At 46.4% G+C, this 9,690-nt stretch overlaps 2 non-coding genes across 2 annotated transcripts; both read right to left on the reverse strand.

Annotated features, from left to right (window-relative positions):
- Window positions 1-412: 412 nt before the first annotated feature.
- Window positions 413-485, reverse strand: trnav-uac (transfer RNA valine (anticodon UAC)). The gene has a single exon. It is a non-coding gene; the product is annotated as a tRNA-Val (tRNA).
- An 8,591-nt stretch (window positions 486-9,076) lies between these two features.
- On the reverse strand, window positions 9,077-9,149 carry trnav-uac (transfer RNA valine (anticodon UAC)). Its single transcript has one exon. It is a non-coding gene; the product is annotated as a tRNA-Val (tRNA).
- Between the last annotated feature and the right edge of the window lie 541 nt (window positions 9,150-9,690).

Raw genomic sequence — 9,690 nt, forward strand, 5'->3', positions numbered from 1 at the left:
AAACGAAAGCGATTTGCTATTTTAAAGTAGGTTTGAAATTTTTCAGCACAAAGTTATTTCTGATGTTGCTCTGGATGGGAACATTTGAGGTGTGAGCTTCGTTGAAACCACAATGCATCCTCATGCGACAATACATGACAATAGGGTTGAAGGCTGATTCTCCCGTTACGCAGTGTACGTTATCCACGAACCTCCTTAGGTTTAAATCCCTTTATGGTCTCCTGTAAATTAAATATAATTTCTATTAATTCTTCTTGCTTTAATTTACCTTTGCCAGGTTTGAAATACAATGCGCTACTGCAAGAAAAGAGAATGTTCATTATTTTTACACCTGGATGCACATGACAGTAAACTTGAACACAAACTGAAAATTTGAGTCTCAAGTTCATTTGAAGCACTGAAGCCCAAACAATGTTTCTGCCCAGGATTGAACTGGGGACCTTTCGCGTGTAAAGCGAACGTGATAACCACTACACCACAGAAACCGTGCAAAGTGCTCAATGCTTTGCGCTCTTGAGCAATGACCCGAGACATCGCCTCCCCGCCCTGCTCTGAAGTACAGCAATAAGTACAAAACATTGTCCACTGTTACTTTCCGTTCTCAGTAACACGTATTATTAGTTTAGGAACTTATTCCCTGGAGTATGGGTATAGGTAGAGTGTTACAGGGATGTGGCAGTGGAACGAACCCAAGTGCTGAACACGGGCGTGGAATGGGTGCCAAGGGAGTCATTACCTGGAGTCTTGGTTTTCGTAGAGGATTCAGGAAAGATGCTGGATTTGTAACTGATCGTCCTAAGAACCATGGCACGAGATTACTCGTACACGAGTCGACCAGCGAACTGGCCGCTCCTAGTTGTGGTCACAGGATATTTACACTGCATTTGCTGATGGAAAGCAGGTGTTTGTATTTAGTGGAAAATGGGAATGAATGGGAAATAAACGACGTGATTGAGGCCCAATTCCGGAGGAAGATAACCAGGAACTAGAAGGGATCATGGCAGTAATCCCCCGCCACACAATGGGAGGCTCCGTGCGAACCTCCAGGCCTGTCTGAATTGTCCCGATGAAAGTCCTGGATGAGGGAACGGTCTAAACTGAAGGAGCGGGGGACCCAGGAAAGCTCTTCTGGACCCTTCCCAGTCCACTAGGTATTGGAGACACCTGCCCCTACGGCGTACATCCAGTAGTCTTCGGACGATGTATGCCGGATGTATGTCGATGATACGGGCAGGTGGGGGAGTCCCAGGTGGGGGACACAAGGGGCTGACGGAAACTGGCTTTATCTGAGACACTTGAAAAGTTGGGTGGATGCGCATGGACCTTGGCAATAGTAGGCGGACCGCTGTGGGATTGATAATCCTGTCAACCTTGGATGGTCCCAGGAAGCGGTGGGCGAGTTTCCTATGTTCGTTTTTGAGCGGGATGTCCTTGGAGGAAAGCCACAACGTCTGCCCAGGTTGGTACCTCCGGTGCCGGAGTCCGGTCTCGGTCGGCTGTCTTCTTATTTCGATTTGTTGATCTGAGTAGGGCCGCGCGAGTTTCCTCCCAAAACTTACGGCACCGATCAATATGGTCCCGAATCGACGGTACCGCAGTCTCTCCTTCTTGCGCGGGGAACATCGGGGCTTGGTACCCAAGGGAGCACTCGAACGGAGAGCGCACAATGGCAGAGTTCACCAGAGAGTTGGGGGCGTACTCAACCCACGGGAGGTGGTCGCTCCAGGTCTTGGTTGACCCGTTCCGTCTGCCCGTTCGACTGGGGGTGAAAGCCGGATGACAGGCTGGCTGATGCACCTGAGGCCTGACAGAAGGCTCTCCATACCTGTGAGGCGAACTGGGGATCTAGATCGGAGACGATATCCGCGGGGATTCCATGGAGGCGGAATACCTGGCGGATGAGAAGACCTGCGGTTTCTTGAGGGGAAGTGAGTTTAGGGAGGGCCACAATGTACACCGCCTTAGAAAATCGGTCTACCACGGTGTGGACACTGGTGGTTCCGCGGGAAGGGGTAGACCAGTGACGAGGTCTGGGGCGATGTGTGAGTAGGGACACCAGGTACAGTTAGAGGACGAAGAAGACCCGCAGGTGGTCGATGAGAGTACTTTCCCTGGGCACAGACGGAACAAGCCGAGACATAAGAACGGGTGTTCCCCTCCGTGGACGGACACCAAAAGTGCTTCCTCAGGAGAGCCAGGGTCCGATCACTCCCGGGGTGGCAGGTGAACCGGGATGTGTGACCCCATTGGTGAACCTGAGGCCTGACGGAGACGGGCACGTACAGGCGATCGCCGGGTCCGTTACCAGGGTCCGATCACTCCCGGGGTGTCAGGTGAACCGGGATGTGTGCCCCCATTGGAGAACCTGAGACCTGACGGAGACGGGCACGTACAGGCGATCGCCGGGTCCGTTACCAGGGTCCGATTACTCCCAGGGTGGCAGGTGAACCGGGATGTGTGCCCGCATTGGAGAACCTGAGACCTGACGGAGACAGGCACCTACAGGCGATCGCCGGGTCCGTTACCAGGGTCCGATCACTCCCGGGGTGGCAGGTGAACCGGGATGAGTGACCCCATTGGAGAACCTGAGACCTGACGGAGACAGGCACGTACGGGCGATCGCCGGGTCCATTGCCAGGGGCGGATTCGTCCCGCTGGGCTTCCTTTACCTTAGCCTGGATCTCCCAAGTGAGGGTGGCCACACTCAGGATGGTGGGAGGATCGTCTCGGGAATGGAGGTGATATCCGTGGAGTCATGCTGGCGGGAAAGCGCGACCGACTTCCCGTCCTTGGATCCTGGAAGGTACATGAGGGTAAACTTGAACCGTCCAAAAAACAATGGCCAACGGGCCTGGCGGGATTTCAATCGCTTGGCGGTCTGATTGTGCCCCAGGGTCTTATGGTCAGACACACTCGCAGAATAAAGAACTCAGGGACCAGAACTGTCTTCGAACCCGTCACTCGCAGAAATAAAAACAGGGACGATGATAGTCCTCGACCCTGTTACTGGCAGAAAAGAACGGCGACCCAAGTCTGGAGCGGGCCAGGTGGATTGGAAAGGGGCACTAGCATGGCTGAGAGAAAATCCACAATGGTTGGTGTTTTACGGGTTAATGGGAAAGGTGCATCCTAAATCAGAATAAATATTGGAAAGGGCGGATGAGGCAACCATGGCTGATACCAGAAAGTAAAGACAGCATAAAGCCAAAAGTGAGGGTTTATAATGTAGCAAGCATTAGAGGGAAGCCGGAGGTTTGGGACGCTTTCAAAACTGGCCAATACTGGAGAAAATACCGCTGTTCAGCCATATGAATATTAAAAGGGATGCGAGTGTGGGTATCAGAAAGCTGGAAAATGACGCGGAAGAAGCAGTAATGGGGGGAAAAGAAAAGGGACGAACTGAATGAATATTTTGCGCCAGGCTGCTCTGTGGAAGACTCCAGCATAATGGCAGGCACCGAGAAACACATGTCAGAGGGCATCAGTGAGAGTGGATGTTATCACCTGGAGAAGGTGCCCGTGAAGCTGAAAGGTCTGAAGTTAGATGTCATCGGGACCAGTTGGACTACACCCCATGGTCCTGAAAGTGGTAACTGGAGAGTTTCTGTAGGCACTCCTTCACGTATCATTATTTACATACAACAGCTCCATAGCAAAGAAAGCCCAGCAGCGTCTCTACTTTCTGAGAAGGCTGAGGAAAGTCCATTTCCCACACCCCCATCCTCATCACATTCTACAGGGGTTGTATTGAGAGCATCCTGAGCAGCTGCATCACGACCTGGTTCGGAAACTGAACCAATAATGATTGCAAGGCCCTGCAGCGGATAATGAGATCAGCTGCGAAGATTATCGGGGTCTCTCTTCCCGCCATTACGGACATTTATACTACACGCTGCATCCACAAAGGAACCAGCATTATGAAGGACCACAAGCACCGCTCCTACAAACCGCTCCTTTTTTCATTTTGTACTATTTATATAATTTAACTATGTAATAATTATATTCTTATATTAAATCACAATTGTTAAAATCTATGGTTATGAATTAGGTTCTACTGCTGCCGCAGAGACAACGCATTTCATGACATATGCCGGTGCTATTAAACCTGATTCTGATATTCATATGGGAGACCCACCACCAGTCACCTGATCCCAGTTACCGCAGGTCGTAATGCGAGATTGAAGTTTTTTCTATTTATTTGCATTCCTCAGATATGACAACAGTTCAGTTTCCTTCTGTAGTTCCAGAGCAGAAGCTCAGTCTATCTAATATTTCCACACAATTAAAACGGGGAATTTGTATATTCTTATCAAGTACTGAGCTACAGTGAAAATCTTGCCTGATGTACCATCCACACAGATCGATACATTGCAACAGTACATTGAGCTGATATATGACAAAACAGTAACTGTAACAAAGCATTATGGCTGCAGAGAAAGTGTAGTGCAGATAGACATATGGTGCATGGTCACGTCGAGTTACATTGTGAGGTCGAGTCCATTTTGCCATTCATTTGGCTTATAACCACAGACAGGAAGCCATCCTTCAGCCTGGTGTTACGCACTTTAAGGCTTTTGTATCTCTCCACCAATGTGGGAGCAAGATTGCAGCAAGAATGTCCAGGTTATGAGGTTCTTTGAGTACATGGCCTGCTTTCCCGAGGCAAGGGAATGTAGGAAGAGTCCATGGAGTGGAGGCTTGTTTCTCTGATGTTCACTGCGCTCCAAAGTTCTCTGCAGTTCCTTGCAGTCTTGGGCAGAGCAGTAGCCATACGAATGCGTGAAGTATCGACAAGAAGCTCAGAGACCTCGGCCTTCACCCTGCCTTGTGTAGCTGGATCCTGGACTTCCTGTCAGATCGCCGTCAGGTGGTAAGAGTGGGCTCCATCTCCTCTGTCTCCCTGACCCTCAGGACGCATAACCCACAGGGTTGTCTCTTTGGTCCTGTCCTTTACTTTCTGTGCACCCATGACTTGTGCTGTCACCTACAGCTCCAATCTGCTAATTAAATGTGATGACAACACTACATTGATTGGCCTAAATTCAAATAATAACTTTCAATCGATCAAATGCCTTCTGACAAGGGTCGGTCCAAACAAACTTTTCAACCTTCTTCAGGAGATTAGTCAGAGGAAGAGCGACAGCAGCAAAGTTCTTACAGAACTTACGATAATATCCATTCATTCCCAGAAACCTTGTAGGAACCTTCTCAACAGACAGAATAGGAACTTGTGAAATTGCCTGGACTTTTGACCGAACAGGAGCCAACTTGCTTAGACCTACAACATAGTCAAGACAGGTCACAGTGGCATGGCCATATTCACTCTTAGGTTGTCCTAGGAAAGCCTGTCAAACAGCTTTTCTACTGCAGAGATATGCTCTTCCCGAGTGGCACTCCCTGTAACTAAGTCATCAATATGGGCATCTGTGTGTTCTAATCCTCGAATTACAGGATCATTCATTCTCTGGAATGTTCCTGGAGCATTTTTCCTTCCAAAAGGTAAAACATTGTATTCACACAAACCAGATGGTGTCACAAATGCAGAAATTTCTCTACCTCTGTCCATCAATGGAACACACCAATACCTTTTCAACAGATCAATCTTTGTAAGAAATTTAGCTTTTCCAACCTTTTCGGTGCAATCATCCTCCCTAGGGACAGGATGGGCATCTGCTTTTGTTACTGCATTTACCTTCCTATAATCAGTGCAAAATCTAACACTATGATCAGGTTTGAGCACAATAACACAGGGTGAGCAATCTGCTGCTAAAGGACTAATAATACCATTTTCCAGTATATATTCAATTCCCTGCTCAGGCAATTTACACTTTTCTGCATTCATGCAATATGGGTGTTGTTTAAGCGGTTTGGCTTGACCATTATCTACGTTATGTACTGCGACTGTGGGTTGCTTGGGAACAATGGGAAATACATTTTTAAACTCCAGAATTAATTTCTTCAGCTATTGTTGTTGCTTTGGCTGCAGGTGTGCCAACCTGTTATCAATGTTTTCTGGAACAACCGAGTTCATTAGCCTAACTGGGACCATGTTTGGCTTGTGAAAATTCTCAGACGAGTCAATTGTTTCATTCTCAGGGTTACCAGATTCATATGTTTTGACAACAACACTCACCGATGGTGCCTGCTTGTCAAAATAAGACTATCATATTTATGTGTACAACCTGTGCTGGTTTACATTGGTCGGGTGTTTTAATAACACAATTCAGATCATTAATTTGAGAGACCATTTCATACGGTCTATTGAGATTCGCCTGAGGTGGATTTGTCAACATTCTTCAACATAAGGTAAGCGCCTTATCCCCCACGTGGAATTTTCTTTCCCAAGCCCTCCTATCAAACCAACACTTCACTTTGTTCTGAGAAATCTAAGTTTTGTCTCGCTAGACCTCAGGTGTGGAGTAGTTTATCTTTGATCTTCAAAACATAGTCTAACAACTTAACATGTACATCCCCATTAATCCTATGTTCTTTAACAAGGTCAAAGGTTCCCTCACTCTACAACCAAATACAAGCTCAAATGGAGTAAATCCCGGTGATTCCTGTACTGACTCTCTTACTACAAACAAAAGCAAATGTATTCCTTCATTCCAGTCTTTTCCATTTTCAACACAATATGTCTTAATCATGGTTTTGAGGGCAGAATGAAATCTTTCAAAAGCCCCTGTGATTCTGGATGGTATGCAGATGATGTAATTTGTTTAGTTCCCTGTTCATAAACTCCCTGCTGGAATAATCCAGATGTAAAATTACTTCCTTGTTCAGACTGGATTTCTTTAGGCAAACCAGAAAAAGTAAAAAATTTGGTAACAGCCTTTGCCACAGTTTTAGCTTTAATATTTCTGAGAGGTATTGCCTCTGGGAATCAGGATGTAGTACACATAATAGTTAGCAGATACTGATGGCCAGCTTTAGTCTTTGGCAAAGGGCCAGCACAATCCACTATAAATTTTGAAGAGGAGTCACTGAATGCAGGTTTAGACTACAGTGGAGCCACTGGGGTGACCTGATTAGGTTTACCCACAATTTGACAAGTGTGACAGGTTCTGCGAAAGGTCACAACATCTGTCCTCAAATTAGGCCAGTAACATTTTTTGATAATCCTGTTTAGTTTTATTCACTCCAAAATGTCGATGTAAGGGTATACTGTGGGCCAAAGTTAAAATTTCAGTCCTATAAACCTTAGGAACTACAACTTGGTGAACAATTGCCCATTCCTCACTCGCTGGTACAGCAGGTGGCCTCCATGTCCTCATTATCACTCCATCCTTGACATATTTAACTGCTGTTGTTTTTTTTTTTTCTCTCTACCCATCACTCTGCCTGTTCTCCATCTGCCTCTGGTGCTCCTCCCCACTTTCTTACTCATGAGGCCTCCCGTCCCATGATCACTTCCCTTCTTCAGCTCTGTATCACTTTTGCTAATCACCTTTCCAGCTCTTAGCTTCATCCCAGCCCTTCCGGTCTTCTCCTATCATTTCGCATTTCCACCTCCCACCACTACTTTCAAATCTCAGTATCTTTCATTTCAGTTAGTCCTGACGAAGGGTCTCTGCCCGAAACACCGACAGTGCCTCTCCCTATAGATGCTCCCTGGCCTGCTGTGTTCCACAAGCATCTTGTGTGTGACTGTCAATATACTACCCATCTGTTCCGTAACGTCCAAAGGCGAGGTGTTATTTTCCAACTGGACTCCACTGATACCCCAGGATACATTTTCACTGATCACTTTTCAGTGGCATATATTTCAAACATTTCACTTCCACCGTGGGGATCCCGGAGTAAAGCATCACTGGCAATTACGTTGTCGAAATGCTAAACAATATAATTGTGGCTGGTTTGATCAGAATGTCCGGCCGTAAGACTTTAATAAGGTGATAAAGTTAAGAGTGTTACTGGAGAAAGATCGGGAGTTATTTCGGAGTAACTCTACACGGGCTGCGCGTTGAATCAGGGGCGGAGCGTTTTCCGAGATAAGTATTTATTCCTGACGTTGACTTTACGGATGAACCTCCACGGCCAGTTACTGACCCTTATGCAGGCGCGGGATATTTCGCCCACGTTTTAATTTTACATGGAATCACAACCACTTCAATATATTGAAATGGACCGTGATCCCAACTCTGTACCGATATGAGATCTCCCACCATCACCTCGTCTCAAAACTAAAAAGTGCCCAGTTTTCCTGTTCTACATTACCGTCATTATATAGGAAGATTTTTACCATACTTTTCGACATTCCCGCAGAACTGCGATGTCAGAGTTGTGATCAATTCTTCCTCCTTGGACCTTTAACAGGAATGGAATGAGCGATACCAATGGTAAGATATTTGACTTCTGTCTGCGCTGCAATATCACCGGAAGATCACAGATTGAAAGTTTTAGGTGTTGATGTTACCAACTGTTTCCACAGTTGTAACTGTACTGAGCACAAATATTTGCGCGTCTGACGTGTGGTTGCTGTGGTGCTGCTCGCGACAGAGAAAACAAAGAGAAGCAGAGAGATTGAATGCATGTGAGATAAAGAAATAGAGAGAGATGGGGAGAGGCAGACTGAAAAGGTGGAACCCAGAATACTGTGGTGGAGAATATGAACGGAGAGTCTGTATGGTGAGACGAGGAAGGAATGGAATACAGGGGTGTGGAAAACGAAAGCGATTTGCTATTTTAAAGTAGGTTTGAAATTTTTCAGCACAAAGTTATTTCTGATGTTGCTCTGGATGGGAACATTTGAGGTGTGAGCTTCGTTGAAACCACAATGCATCCTCATGCGACAATACATGACAATAGGGTTGAAGGCTGATTCTCCCGTTACGCAGTGTACGTTATCCACGAACCTCCTTAGGTTTAAATCCCTTTATGGTCTCCTGTAAATTAAATATAATTTCTATTAATTCTTCTTGCTTTAATTTACCTTTGCCAGGTTTGAAATACAATGCGCTACTGCAAGAAAAGAGAATGTTCATTATTTTTACACCTGGATGCACATGACAGTAAACTTGAACACAAACTGAAAATTTGAGTCTCAAGTTCATTTGAAGCACTGAAGCCCAAACAATGTTTCTGCCCAGGATTGAACTGGGGACCTTTCGCGTGTAAAGCGAACGTGATAACCACTACACCACAGAAACCGTGCAAAGTGCTCAATGCTTTGCGCTCTTGAGCAATGACCCGAGACATCGCCTCCCCGCCCTGCTCTGAAGTACAGCAATAAGTACAAAACATTGTCCACTGTTACTTTCCGTTCTCAGTAACACGTATTATTAGTTTAGGAACTTATTCCCTGGAGTATGGGTATAGGTAGAGTGTTACAGGGATGTGGCAGTGGAACGAACCCAAGTGCTGAACACGGGCGTGGAATGGGTGCCAAGGGAGTCATTACCTGGAGTCTTGGTTTTCGTAGAGGATTCAGGAAAGATGCTGGATTTGTAACTGATCGTCCTAAGAACCATGGCACGAGATTACTCGTACACGAGTCGACCAGCGAACTGGCCGCTCCTAGTTGTGGTCACAGGATATTTACACTGCATTTGCTGATGGAAAGCAGGTGTTTGTATTTAGTGGAAAATGGGAATGAATGGGAAATAAACGACGTGATTGAGGCCCAATTCCGGAGGAAGATAACCAGGAACTTGAAGTGATCATGGCAGTAATCCCCCGCCATACAATGGG

Source organism: Hypanus sabinus, unplaced genomic scaffold (genome assembly GCF_030144855.1).
Source record: "Hypanus sabinus isolate sHypSab1 unplaced genomic scaffold, sHypSab1.hap1 scaffold_262, whole genome shotgun sequence".
Classification (NCBI taxonomy): domain Eukaryota; kingdom Metazoa; phylum Chordata; class Chondrichthyes; order Myliobatiformes; family Dasyatidae; genus Hypanus; species Hypanus sabinus.